The sequence below is a fragment of the Stegodyphus dumicola genome, chromosome 5, assembly GCF_044657685.1.
Source record: "Stegodyphus dumicola isolate Sdum_Otavi_A_Nest chromosome 5, ASM4465768v1".
Classification (NCBI taxonomy): domain Eukaryota; kingdom Metazoa; phylum Arthropoda; class Arachnida; order Araneae; family Eresidae; genus Stegodyphus; species Stegodyphus dumicola.
The window spans coordinates 102810572-102824821 of NC_140772.1; the positions used below are offsets into that span (position 1 = coordinate 102810572).

The 14250-nt window shown below is 32.4% G+C and overlaps 1 protein-coding gene across 1 annotated transcript in view; it reads right to left on the minus strand.

Moving 5' to 3' along the window:
* The window catches only part of LOC118190076 (poly [ADP-ribose] polymerase tankyrase-like), a 346106-nt gene that overhangs the window by 311218 nt on the left and 20638 nt on the right, over positions 1-14250 (minus strand). The window lies entirely within an intron of this gene.

Here is a 14250-nt window from a genome sequence, read left to right on the forward strand (position 1 = left end):
TCCATATTACAGTACAAAGTCGTAATCCGGACTCATCGAGACTTCGGCAATTCTGGATTAGGGGGTTTTCCGGATTATAGATCATCAATTTAAATCTGGTAAGATGGCATGCAGAAATTATACAATTAAAAATATGAAACCGTAATTTATAAAATAAAGAGTAATTATGATCTAAAGAGTATCAAAATTTACAAAAAAAGCTTAATACAGAGAAAATTAATAAAATTTTAAAAAAAAGCTTAATAAAATACCCAGGGAAAATTAAACAGGTATTTAGATTGACTTTAGGTTTATCTTACAAGCTAACATGTCAAAACAATACAGCAATTTTAAATGTTTAGTTGGGTAGCTGATTTAAATAGCTGAGAATTAAGCAAGCAATGTTTGATATTGCACTATTCGGACAGAAACTGTTCTACTGCAGGACGTCCGGATTACGGACTTTGTACTGTATTATTATTTCTCTTGCATTAGAACTTATTAAAATTCTTCTTGCAAAATAATTTTAAAAATTAAAAGTCATCATTCTCTGTGGATACTGCTAATTTTATATCAATCAAACTTTTAGCACCTGCTCTTTCCACCAAATCTGCCAACAAGTACAAATTAAGTGACTTTAACTAATGCATGACAATCTAAATTCACAAAGACATTATTGGAAACTCAACCATTAGAGCAGTACCTGTCATATATTGTATAACTCCACTGGTTTTCAGAGAGTTTCTGGTTTTCGTAGTTTAGAAATCAATTAGATTGGTTGTCTATTTAAATATGGCAAAACACATGCAAACTATAAACCTAAGGGAAGGAATGACCTTCATTAAGAACTTTATGAAGGGACAGTGGCTCGTATTCACGTTGCATATGGAAAAATCATTAAAACAATGCAGAGTACTCATTCACATGGTTTCAAACTACTGAGACAAACTACCAGTATTCATCAGTCTTTGCTGATTCACTGGCGGGACCATTTCAATTAGGTGCTACATTATTAGTTTATAATTTTATATTTGATCTCAAAATATTTAAACTATTACAGTTAAAAGTCGTTAATCCGGAATCGTCGAGACTTTACAATACAGCAATTTTAAATGTTTAGTTGAGTAGCTGACTTAAATAGCTGAGAATTAAGCAAGCGATGTTTGATCTTGCACTATTCAGACAGAAACTGTTCTCCTGCAGGATAATGCATCTTAACCACTTCACAGAGCCATTATGTTTTGAAAATAAGTATGTGCATTCCGGATTATCGATTTTTCTGGATTACAGATCATCAGTTTAAATCTGGTAAGATGGCATGCAGAAATTATAAAATTAAAAATATGAAACCATAATTTATGAAATAAAGAACAACTATGATCTAAAGGGTATCAAAATTTACAAAAAAGCTTAATATTTATTTGTTTACTTTATTAAACATTTCTTTCAATGTAAGTTGTTTAAGTTGCTTCGTTTTATGTAACAATACTGTCTCTTTAATTCTATAAACAGACATAATTTCTTCTTCAGTTACAAAGTTCCGCTGTTCAAGTGCTATAATTGCTGTGTCGAGAATACCGACTAATTTGTCAATCGAAATTTTTTCGTTTTCAATAACCTCTGCGGCACTTTCTTCTTTATCGGAAGCGAATTATAATGAGGAGAAATTTGATTTAAATCATATCAAAGACGGAGTACATCGAGATAAAATACTACATTTAGTAAAAAATTATAAGACAAATAAAATAAAAACATCTGCCCTGAAGATAAGGATAGTGCTGACAGATCAACTTCCAATTCATTGCGCGCCGTGTCGTTTCCCTTCCCCTGCAGAGCAGCGTGAAATTGATAAACATATTTCGGAATGATTAGATAATCAAAGGATATGCCTTTATCCATTTTTTGCAGCAATTCCACTTTTTGTTTAATGGACTTCGAAACATACTTTCGCTTTGTAGATCCTTTACATATTACTATATATATATATCGGAAATTCTATTTGACATAATCAAAAGTTCAAGCTTACTTTTATAAAATTGCTCTAACAGTCTGCAAAAAATAAGCTGGATCCAAGTCAAGGATTAGGGAACAACGCAATCTGCAACATTAACTGAATTAGATAATTTTAGTTTAGCTTATACCGTCCGTTATACATTAAACGCACAAGCGTAAACGTATTATGCGCATGCGCACACGCATATTCGCAGCCGTAAAGGTCTTACGCGCATGCGTCAATGCGACGCATGCGCAGATAGTTTGTAGCTTTGAGGTCCGGATTATAGATCATTCCGGATTATGGGTGTCCGAATTAATGACTTTTGACTGTATAATATTCTTGGACACAAAAATTATAGTCTTGTTAACGCATTAGTTTTTAAGCTACCACATTGTAATTCAAATGAACATTCAATTACATTTCATATCACCGTATTCGCTTGGTGTTATTTAAATCCAAGCTAATGACAGACAAATATCTCCCTGCGTTATTCACACTGGGAAAATTAAACAGGTATTTAGATTAAGTGACTTTAGGTTTATCTTAGAAGCTAACATGTCAAAACAATACAGCAATTTTAAATGTTTAGTTGAGTAGCTGACTTAAATAGCTGAGAATTAAGCAAGCGATGTTTGATCTTGCACTATTCAGACAGAAACTGTTCTCCTGCAGGATAATGCATCTTCCCACTGGTCAATAACGACTTCACAGAGCCATTATGTTTTGAAAATAAGTATGTGCACTTAGTCATCCCGCACGTTCTCCAGATTTGTCTCCTAGCAATGATTTCCAATTCTCAAAAACTAACATTTCCTTTCAAAGGAAAGTTTTTTTCTGATATGGATGAGATGGCATTCTAGTCTTAAAGCCATGCTAGAAACAGACCTTTACAAGGCCTCTTCTCTAATTACTTGTTATACAGTCAAAAGTCGTTAATTCGGACACCCATAATCTGGAATGATCTATAATCCTCAAAGCTACAAACTTTCTGCACATGCGTCCCTTTGACGCATGCGCACAAGACTTTTACGGCTGCGAATATGCATGTGTGCATGCGTGTAATACGTTTACGCTTGCGCGTTTAATGTATTACGGACGTATAAGCTAAGCAAAAATTATCTAATTCAGTTAATGATGCAGATTACGTTGTTCCTTAATCTTCGAATTGGATCCAGCTTATTATTTTTTGCAGACTGTTAGAACAATTTTATAAAAGTAAGCTTGAACTTTCGATTATGTCAAATAGAATTTCCGATATGTATTTACTAATATGTAAAGGATCTACAAAGCGAAAGTATATTTAGAAGTCCATTAAACAAAAAGTGGAATTGCTGCAAAAAATGGATAAAGGCATATCCTTCGTTTCTCAAACCATTCCGAAATCTGTTTATCAATTTCACGCTGCTCTGCGGCCCGGGAAGGGGGGGGGAACACCCAAACGCCGCGGCGCAACGAATTGGAAATTAATCTGTCAGCACTATCCTTATCTTCAGGCAGATGTTTTTATTTTATTTCGCTTATAATTCCTTACTAAATGTAGTATTTCATCTCGATGTACTCTGTCTTTGATATGATTTAGATCAAATTCCTCGTCATTATAATTCGCTTCCGATAAAGAAAAAAGTGATACAGAGGTTATTGAAAACGAAAAAATTTCGATTGACAAATTAGTCGGTATTCTCGACACAGCAATTATAGGACTTGAACAGCGGAACTTTGTAACTGAAGGTGAAATTATGTCTGTTTATAGAATTAAAGAGAAAGTATTATCACATAAAACGAAGCAACTTAAACAACTTACATTGAAAGAAATGTTTAATAAAGTAAACAAATAAATATTAAGCTTTTTTTTTTTTTGTAAATTTTGATACCCTTTAGATCATAATTGTTCTTTATTTCATAGATTGCGGTTTCATATTTTTAATTTTATAATTTCTGCATGCCATCTTACCAGATTTAAACTGATGATCTGTAATTCGGAAAAATCGATAATCCGGAATAGCCGAAGTTCCGACGAGTCCGGATTAACGACTTTTGACTGTATTTGTATTAAAACAGGCAGTTGCATCGATGTAAACTTTGCAGTGTTTCTATTTTTTAATCATTTTGATTACTTAATTGCTACACTGTGTACAGACAGTAAAACTTTGATTGCTTGAAATTCAATTAGTTGACATTTTTGACAGAATGGTTGGAACTAGAAATTCAAAGGCAAGCGAAAATGAATATTGAAACATACTATTCGAAACTGATACTGATTCAAATTTCTAATATTTGTTTTTTGAGCTGTGTATTCCTTCAGTTTTGGCTCATTGAGATTTGACAATATTTGTATTGAATCTTAGCTTTCTTTCTATAAAAGAAAAATTTTGTGCATGTGTGTGAAACACAACATTTATGGAAATAAGACTATTGAAAAATCTTAATATTCTCGTGTCACAGTGAAAACATACAGAAGAAATGTAGAAACAAATTTAGAACAAAAGAAGAAAATCAGGTGTAAGAATAACAATTTGCAGGGAAATTAACTTCAAAGAAGTTGCATGTTAAAAGAGAAGAAACCTGGAGGTTTACACCTTATTTTGCTAAAGTTTTTGCATAGTGCAGAGTGTCAAATATATACCAGCCATGGAATGAAAGGAGGGCACAACCCCACACTAAGTGAAGCACTGCTCTCAGGCTTTAGTATTACTTAGTCTTATTTAGTATTTTTTTTAATATTTAATTGTTATTTTAATTTTATGTTAGAGTCTTGAAATTTTAAAAATAAAATGTTTTACTAAAATACAAATCATATTTTTAAAAACTAAAAGTAGGATTGTAAAATTGTGTAAAGCAATGGAACAATCATAAAACAGTGTAAATGAATGAGTGCAACTCATCTAAATTAAAATACCTATTATTATCTTTCTCACTTATATAGCTTTTATCTATCTTTTCTGAGCAACTTTTGAAAGACATGTCAACTCTGAATTTTCTCTTTCAATATATGCAGATTTCAAATAGTCTAGGTCACAAAGTATTCTTCCAAAAGAAATACAATTCATATAAATAAAATCAAATTCTCAAAAATTTATATTGGTACTTTTCCGTTTTACCGGCGCAAGCGATAAAGTCGCTAATAATGGTGCAACCGATGCCAAACGGAATATTCTCGCTGGTAACCTTTTACGCCTCATTTTCAAAACAAGTCGCAGCTTTTTCTTATCAGATTGATTGTTTCTTTCAATACTGACATATAATTACACAGAATTTTTATCAGATAGTTCAGTTTTATGTCCAAGGCCATTTTCGGTAATTAAGTCAATTAGGATGCAATCACAGCGCTTACCCGAAGCCGAAAATATAGAAAAGGTAAAGTCAAGAGTTAAATTCATCAATTCTAATGAGAATGCATTAGCGAAGTAAAGTACTGCAGTTTTACATAATTTCTGAGTAAGCTATTCGTACGAATTGAAATATTTTTTGCATTTAAACTTGTGTTCCAAATTAAGATTTAACTTGAAATTAATGTAGATAATTACTGAGAGCATTAGATTTTTGTAGAGAGTAGTTTACGTGAGAAGAGATCGCTTCGGGTCACGTGATATGAACCATGAAAGCGTAGTAAATTCTTAAATTAATGTCTTTTTACAAATTTATTGTCTTTATTTATCGGTTTTTTATAAAATTTTAAGCGATATTAAAATGTTTATGCCTTTAAAAAAAGAATTCTTAAAACTAACATTTTTTTAAATATTTCTTATGTGTATACTGTATGTTGACGCCAATAAAGTCTGCTTGGCGAGATTTGCGCCGGCGAAACGGAAAAGTACCTTTATATTAATAAATATACTTAAAATACACAGTTCGAACAAATAAATAGAAAATTTAAAAATAATTTTGAAAAAATATAATTCAACCATGTAACTCAAATAATTAATATGAAATTCTAAAGAAAAAATTACCTAGTAATAACAACCATAATTAAAAAATATAATACAAAGAATAATATTTGAAAGACTAGAGGATTTACCTTTTCCCCACTTGTGCACAATGAAAGAGAAAGTAATATAGGTTACCAGCTATCATAAATTTAAAATTTCACTAAGTGAATTATTACTGGCACAAACCAAAAAAAGTACACTAAGGAATAAATTTTTGAATTTCTCTATAAGTTTCTCACCAGACCAAATAAAAAATTTGGTATTTAGGCATAATTTGAGTAATAGAATCGAAATAAGAAAAAAAAGTGGCATGTCATTTCAGAAAAGTCTCATTTTTTATCAGAACATGCATGTTAAAAAATCCTATACATAAATCTAATATATATCCTATGTCGTACTTTCCAGACATGAAAAACACAAATTAAATTTCACCAATCATCCCAACAGAAAGGGAGATACAGAACTGTCCCCCCTTTTTTGAGTGGGGGTATATCTACCTATGTTTAGCTTACTCTTTGCTGAAGTATGACATTTCTAAATTTAGCACATTTCTTGATCTACTGCATATGCTATCAATGAGGCTTCTCATCTTATCAGAATACAGTAGATTCCCTTTAAATCAGGGTAATACCAGGAGATAGTTAACCCAAAATCACAGTTAAAAGCAGTTTAAAAAAAAGCTGCAAAATAACCCATATTCAGTTAAGAAAAAAGTATTAACAATTTATCTGTTTTTCTAAGCAGTAAATTTGAAGGGCGAGTTCATTTGGTAAAGTAGATTAAATAAGCATTTAAAACAACAACAACAAAATTGCACTTAGATAAATAACAGGAAGAAAAAATGTTTTTGTTTATATTACTCTTGTATTTCAACAGCAGTCAAAGTGAAATGCAAGGTTAATGGCTGTACACTTAATTGATTTCTTTGTTTGGATGTTTTAGCAATGTTTATACATTCAGGATTATGTATAATCAAATTATTAACTGTTGTAGATAAAACAATTCATCTGCAATCACTGTTATTAATCACATGCATTATTTTTCTCCTTGTATTCTCACAAAAATTTCCCTTCTGTCTCATGATTTGTGATAGTAATTTTTCCATCATAAAAACAAATAAGGTCCAATGAATCCACCCCTGGTTAATCAGAACATTGGTTACTTTTGGGATATTTTAATAATTATATACCGATTTGTAGCTACATGGGATCTTAACACCACATAATGCAAGATTTCTTTAAAAGGTGTACATTAAACTATGTTATATATTACTTAAATCAACAAAAAATTTAATACATATAAATTAATTAGGAAAAAAACAGGATTTAAAAATTATTTTAATATTATCGGCTGTCTGGGGCTATTTTAATGGAATGAAACAGACAGAAATGGATATTCATGAATTTACTCTGCAATTATAGCAAAAACCAACTCGCATTAATTTAAAAACATAAAATATTACTTGCTTAATTAAAAAAATAAGAGACTTAAAAATAATAAGGACTCCAATGATATCTTATACATGATTTAGTATTTAAAGTATTAATTAATATATTATTCATCAGTTTAAGCTAGACTGTTTAAATAATAAGTATTCCTATAATATCTTATACACAGTTAAGTATTTAAAGTATGAATAAATATATTACTCATTACTTTGAGCTTAACTATAACTTTGCTACTTATGCTGCAGTGATAATTTAGTTTTAATAACAGATTATATTTATCTCAAAAATGGAAGAAACATTTACATTTGATAAGGTAAAAAATGATAAACAAAATCTGTAAACATTATCCATTAATCATCAACAATACAACACTGAAGTATCTTGGCATTCTTCCTTGCATTATTTCAGTACCTATTTTGAAACTTTCAAAAGTATATATAATTAGATAATTACATGAATTTCAAACAATGGGTTGAAAAAATGGAGTATTAAGTATTGCTAGTTCTAAATAATCTGAAATCTTATGATTTTGCCTTGAAATGCTTGAACTATATTTGTTACTTTAAATAATTTTCCAAATATTTAAAATTGATCAATTACATATTGCTGATTCAGTTTCTCCCTTTCAATCACCTTTCTCCCCCCCCCCAAACTCTTGAACAGCAATTGAGAGAAATTGAAAGAAAGAAAGAAAAATGTACTAAAATATGAGAGATGTTTCCAAAGTTCTAGAAATTTAGGTATATATTTTTTTTTTATTTCACCGATTTTCATCACAGTGCATTTAATGGAATAACTTTATCCCATCAAAAAATAAATTAATTAATAAATTAAGCCATCCTCAAAGAACTTAGGCTGTGTTTCCTCTATTTGCCTATTCTGACACGGTCAAACTGTCAAAAAGATTTTTTCAAATGTGAAAACATCTCTTTGAAGCCTCGAAAAATTTTTGAAATTTTCACATCCTTTTTCTAAAAAAAAAGAAAGAAAATGATTGCTCTTCACATCTGTCATGGTAGCAAAAGCAGTTCTACAATAATGTTAAAAAAAAAATCTGAAATGTTTCAGATTTTAACTTACATCCAAAGGGTTTTTTTTTTTAATGTTTTGTGTGTTACCTTTATTTATTAAATATCATGTTCTTCGTACTCAAACCATAAAATTTAGTTCAATAGCAAAGTCACAAAATAATTTTAAAATGAGCATATCCTTTAAAATTTCTCATGCTCGCTTTTAAATCGTCGAGTTTGTTACTCAAAAATTCGTTAAAGTTTTACAAAATATGAAATCGATAATAAAACAAATTCCAAATTTCAAATTTGGGATTTCAGATGCCAATATTCGCAGTAGGATTACATCATTCAAAACTGAATGGCTCTAGATACCATTGTTTCATCACAATGCGAGAAATATACAGACATTTATGCAGATTTTTCATTATTTAATTTCTTCAAATATAATGCAGGACATTTTGTAGCAACAGTTTGAAAAGTGAACTCACATTTATAGGAGTCCGATGCAAAATGACAAAACGAAAATATCCTTTGGGACTCAAATCCCTTTGTACTAAAAATTAGTCAAACAACAGACTAGACAATATTACAGCTGCATAAAAATATCACAGAATTGCCACTCAAACAGGATAATGTAATTCCCTGACTTTTCCAGGTTTCCCATGTGTGTTTTTAAAAAATTCCAGTCTACCCGTGTAATGCGCGTTGGCTGTGCTGAGAATTAAAACAATTGTGATCACTTGAAAACACAAAAATTTGTCAATTACATATGACTTACACACACATACACACATATATATATACACTGACTACCAAATAAGTATTTGGACACCTATGTAAATGACGATATCTGCAGTCCTAAGGTACATCACGGACTCCGCTGGTATACATCGTGTAGGAAACAGCATCGGCTTTAGTCGCATGCAAGATGCCTCACAGTTTGGAGCTCTCTGATTTCGAGAAAGGTATAATTATCGGGTATAACAAATGTGGCCGATCCTTAAGGGACATATCTAGCCATCTGAAGTACCCAAAATCAACAGTGGCCTATGTGATTAAGAAGTGGAAGGTGAACGGTGATTGTCGGAATGTGCCCCGAGTTGGCAGACCAACGAAACTGGGAGATAGAGACCGACAAGTGCTGTCCAGAGAAATTCGGAAGAACCGCACCCAACCGATGGCCCTCATCCGTGAGGAGTTTCAACAGGCATCCGGCAGTATTGTTTCAATGAACACCATCCGTAAGGAAGCACATCTGCTTGGTTTTCATGACTGTGCTGCTTTCATGCCCATAAGCCTTTGATCACAAAGTCCAACCGTGCTGCTCGGTTAATGTGGTGCACAGCACATCGAAATTGGACTGTAGATCAGTGGAAACGGGTTCTTTGGAGTGATGAATCAAGGTTCACCCTTTACCTTTCGGATGGCAGGGTCTGGGTCTGGCGTCTAACTGGAAAACGTCTCCTGCCAGAATGCATTGTGCCAACAGTCAAGTTCGGCGAGGAGGAATTATGGTCTGAGGGTGTTTCTCCTGGTATGGGCTGGGACTCTTGGTCCCCATTCATGGTAAGCTCAACTCCGATACCTACTGCACTATTTTGGATGGCAGTTTTACGGGTTGGACCCCTGTTACTTTCAGGACGACAATGCCAGTTGTCATGTTTCGACGTTAACCAAGGCTTGGTATGGTGCCAATGGAGTTCATCGAATGGACTGGCCTGAACAGAGTCCAGACCTGAACCCTATCAAGAACCTCTGGGACGAGTTGCATCGCCGAATTCAGGACTGCACTACCCATGCAAAATCGATGAAGGAACTTCTCCAAGCCGAGTTAGAAAAATACCACTAGCTGTTATACAAAGACTTGTGGAAAGTATGCCCCGGAGGGTCCACGCTGTAATTACCTCTCGTGGAGGCTCTACCAACTACTGATTTTTGAATAAAGTTATTTTTTCTTTTCTATCACAGGTGTCTAAATACTTATTGGTAGTCAGTGTATATATATATATCCCAAAGCATTACTAGTATAACTATAATAGAAGTTGTTTTCTCCACTGAAGATTGAGATTATAATCTGCCCGATCTGGATTACGAAAAGGTCTTTTTCTGCAGACATTTTGCAGCTAAATGAAAGACAGAAATCTATTTAATGATATTTTAAAATAAATATAGGTATTTTGTATTTATTTAGCAGCATACATAAGGAAAAAAAATATGTACATTAAATTTGGTAACAGTATGTCATCATACTGATAGAATTAGTTTCCGGATTATGCCAGAGAAAATTGCCTGAAATTTGAAAGTATTATTAACTAGTAAATTAATCTGAAAGTATTATTAATAAATAAATTTAGAGGGAAGAAGACACATTAAATGGTATGAATAACATAAAAAAAAGTTAATTACTTTGTAGGGATTTATTTATTTTTAAACTAACAAGTTTTAATTTTAAGCTTTCTATAAGCCTTCATTACTCTAACTGCCAATGCCAGAATATTTAAATTTGGTAGTATGCATGAAGGAATGCAAATTCTATCTTGAAGAAAGAGTTTAAAAACCGAGGTTCAGAAGGAGAGAGATAGAGAGTTAGGCTATTGCCATCAGCTCTGTTGCGTAAGCTTCTGCTCCTGGGGTTATTGTGGGTTTTGGGGACATAACTGCATTTACTTGCTACCACTATTTCCGACTTGTGTTTAAAAAACAGGAATTAGCTGAGCCCTGTAGTTTAGTTCTACGACTTGAGCATACCTTTGAATTTTTAGTTTAGTTCTGTAACTTCAGTTACCGCCCAAGAGGAAGCATAATGTGTTAGTGTCGAGTTGACGCACTGTAAATTTTAAAGAGTGTAATAAAGGGTACTTTTAACCCTTCTTTTGTGCAGTGCAGTTACTACTCTTCCGGTTCTCACACGGGAGTTAATAAAGTGAACTCTACAACTTAAAATACTGAATTACAATAATCAACGATATTTTGTCAAATATAGTTATATTAAATGGTTAGCCTAGATGACTGATTACTATTTTTTATTTTACTGCAAAATGTCAAATAAGGCATTTATTAAAAACGAAAAAAAAAGTTTAAGATTTTGCAGTAAATTCCGAATATACGCTATAGCTTAGCACGATTTTGAATATTGTCGCAAACACCAAAATGACCCTTTTTTGCTGCTCATCATTATGTGTTCAAATCCCATAGGCAACCTTCGCTGGCTTCTGCCAAAACACATAGACTCGTCCAAAAAGAGCATTATTACTTGCTGTGACGTGAAAGGTCACGTGAAGAACTCTGGAAAGAGATCCTTTTTATGCTCGAAAGGAACAAAGTCCCCATTCTTCCACCCTATTTTGAGAACAATTCAGTCCAGATGGTGCATGCGTGTTTGTGGTCGCAGATGAGGTGGTCGAACTACACTAGGATTAAACTGATTTTGTTTTATATGAGAATGGGAAGGTATTTCCTTTAGTTTAACATGCACTGCACGTGCACAAGCAAATCTCTCGATTCTCGAGGCTACTGGAAACTTTCTTTGCGCCTTTCTAAAAGACAATTTGATTGGAGCTGCAGCTCTACACCAGCTGCCCGAATGATGCTCACACGATACATAATTTGCCAAGAAAGTGATCGCTTCCAGCGGTGGCGCAAAAGTCACTTTTTGGGGGATCACCATATGAAATTCCGACTTTTTTTGGCAGATTTTCAAATTCCCTGACTTTTTCCGGTTTTCCAGGTAGAGTGGCAACCCTGAAGTCGAGACTAATTTCTGACCAACAGCATTGCCTTTTAGAGCTCAAGTCCTAGAAGTGTGAAAACACCCTTGAAAAAGTACAAAATTAAGGGGGGAAAAAACTCAAATTTTACTTCTCTGTTAAAATCTGTTAATTTTTCTTTAAAAAAATTATTTTACACTTCCAACAGAAAACCTCTAAAAAACAAGATTTCATTACAATTTATAAAAAATTATGCATATTTATGAAAAGAATATAATAAAACTATGTTCTCTGCTTTTTCCTTACAGTACAGGCATGTAGCCAGGGGGGTGCTCTTGGAGCCCGAGCACCCTCTAGCTTCATCACTACCTATACTTTAAAAAAAAGTGATAAATAATTTTCAATAGATAAGACTTGAGTTTTTAAAATATTGCTTTCCAGCTTCCCAAAAATTCATTTGATTAACAAAGAATGAAAGGAAAGTCTACAGTTTTCCATTTAGAAGTAAGATCAGGAAAAGACATCCTTCCTCAGCAAACAAGCGGCGGGAAAATACTTCAAAGGTTAGGCGACATTCTGAAGTAGTAAAGCTTTAGTTCTTTTACAGTTTTAAATAGTCTTCCATATCCAGTCCTACTTTCCCTCTAGCTATCAAGTTTAACGTCACTAAAGAAGGAAAAAAAAAAAAAAAACCTTTTGTTTCGGACCAAGCATATAAAAATAAAATGGTTAAAAGAAAATCAGTATTTACAGAAAGAAAGAAGAAAAAAGAAGTTGGGGTATTTGATTTTGAGATTTGCTGCTTATTATCTAAATATTGCACAAAAGAGGGAAGGAAACACAGTAAAATAATTCTGAGTGATTATTTTTGTGATAATGATTGATTTGATTTGAGTCAATAAATATAATAAAAAACTTCAATGCTTTCAAGTAATGAATTTTACTTTCTTAGTCATCTAGCAATTTAAATTCTTGTTCTTTAAAATGATTTAATAGAATAGTTGTTAAATACGCAGATAGTTAATTCACTCTCAAGTAATTTAGTTCATTTTATTATTAGCCCAAAGGGCTAGTAATTTCAGTTTGGCATTTTACGGTGATGTACTATAAACGGCATTTCACTTTTTAAATTGCTGCCACCAAATATTACAGCCCTGCAATATATTTAAAGCAATTAAATCACGAAGAATCTGAATGAATGTATGTTTCTACTGCTGTGAAAAAAATAACAGTACCTAGAGACATCAAATTTTGAATACTGTAGTCCTTCACTCGAATATGGGCATCTGCAAGACTAAATTTGGTGTCTGGAATTTGTTTCATTACCTGTTTCATATTTTGTAACTCTTTAACGAATTTTTTATTGACAAACTCAATGATTTCAAACTGAGCTATGGCAACACTGTAAACGAAACAATTTTTTTTTTTTTTTTTTTTTTTTTTTATATGCAGCGCATGAGACTGTGGATCGGAAATTCTAAAGATATGCTGTCTTAATTATTTTGCGATATTGTTGCTGAACTAGATTTTATGGTTTGAGTGCGAAGAACATGATATTTGATAAATAAAGGTAGCGCACGAAATGTTTAAAATATGCTGTTTGGGGCGTAATATAAAATCTGAAAGTTTTCAGGTTTTTTATTTATTTATTTATTTTGTGTGTGTCAGTGTTTGGAACAAATAATCAGATAATTACCGATTAAAAGAAAGTATAAAACAAGAGAAATTAAATAGAATGAAAAATGTACATTACCATTAGTGGCAAAATGTATAAGATTGCTGAAGTGCTAGTTCGACATAGGTTAGAATATCAGGAAACAAGCAGAATGAGCTTTTATGGTTTTCCTTATGTATAAGGTAAATACAAACCAGTTTCCCTTAGAAAGTCCTCCACAAATGTGATGGCATCCTTTCCCAGGCATGTCTATGGGAAGGCATCTCTGCCCATAGACAGACAACCTTTGTATACTTTTCCATAATGATTTAAACAAACAGAATATATGAAATACTAATTATAATGATAAAAATTTGATGTAGTTACAAGATCATATACAACATCAACATCAAGCCGAAACTGCGAATCAATAACATCGATTTTCTAGGGAATTAATTTCGTTTTGTATGTGCTCGCCAGCCCGATTAGGTACTATGAAGAAAAAATTTTTTAAAAATTGTTGAGAT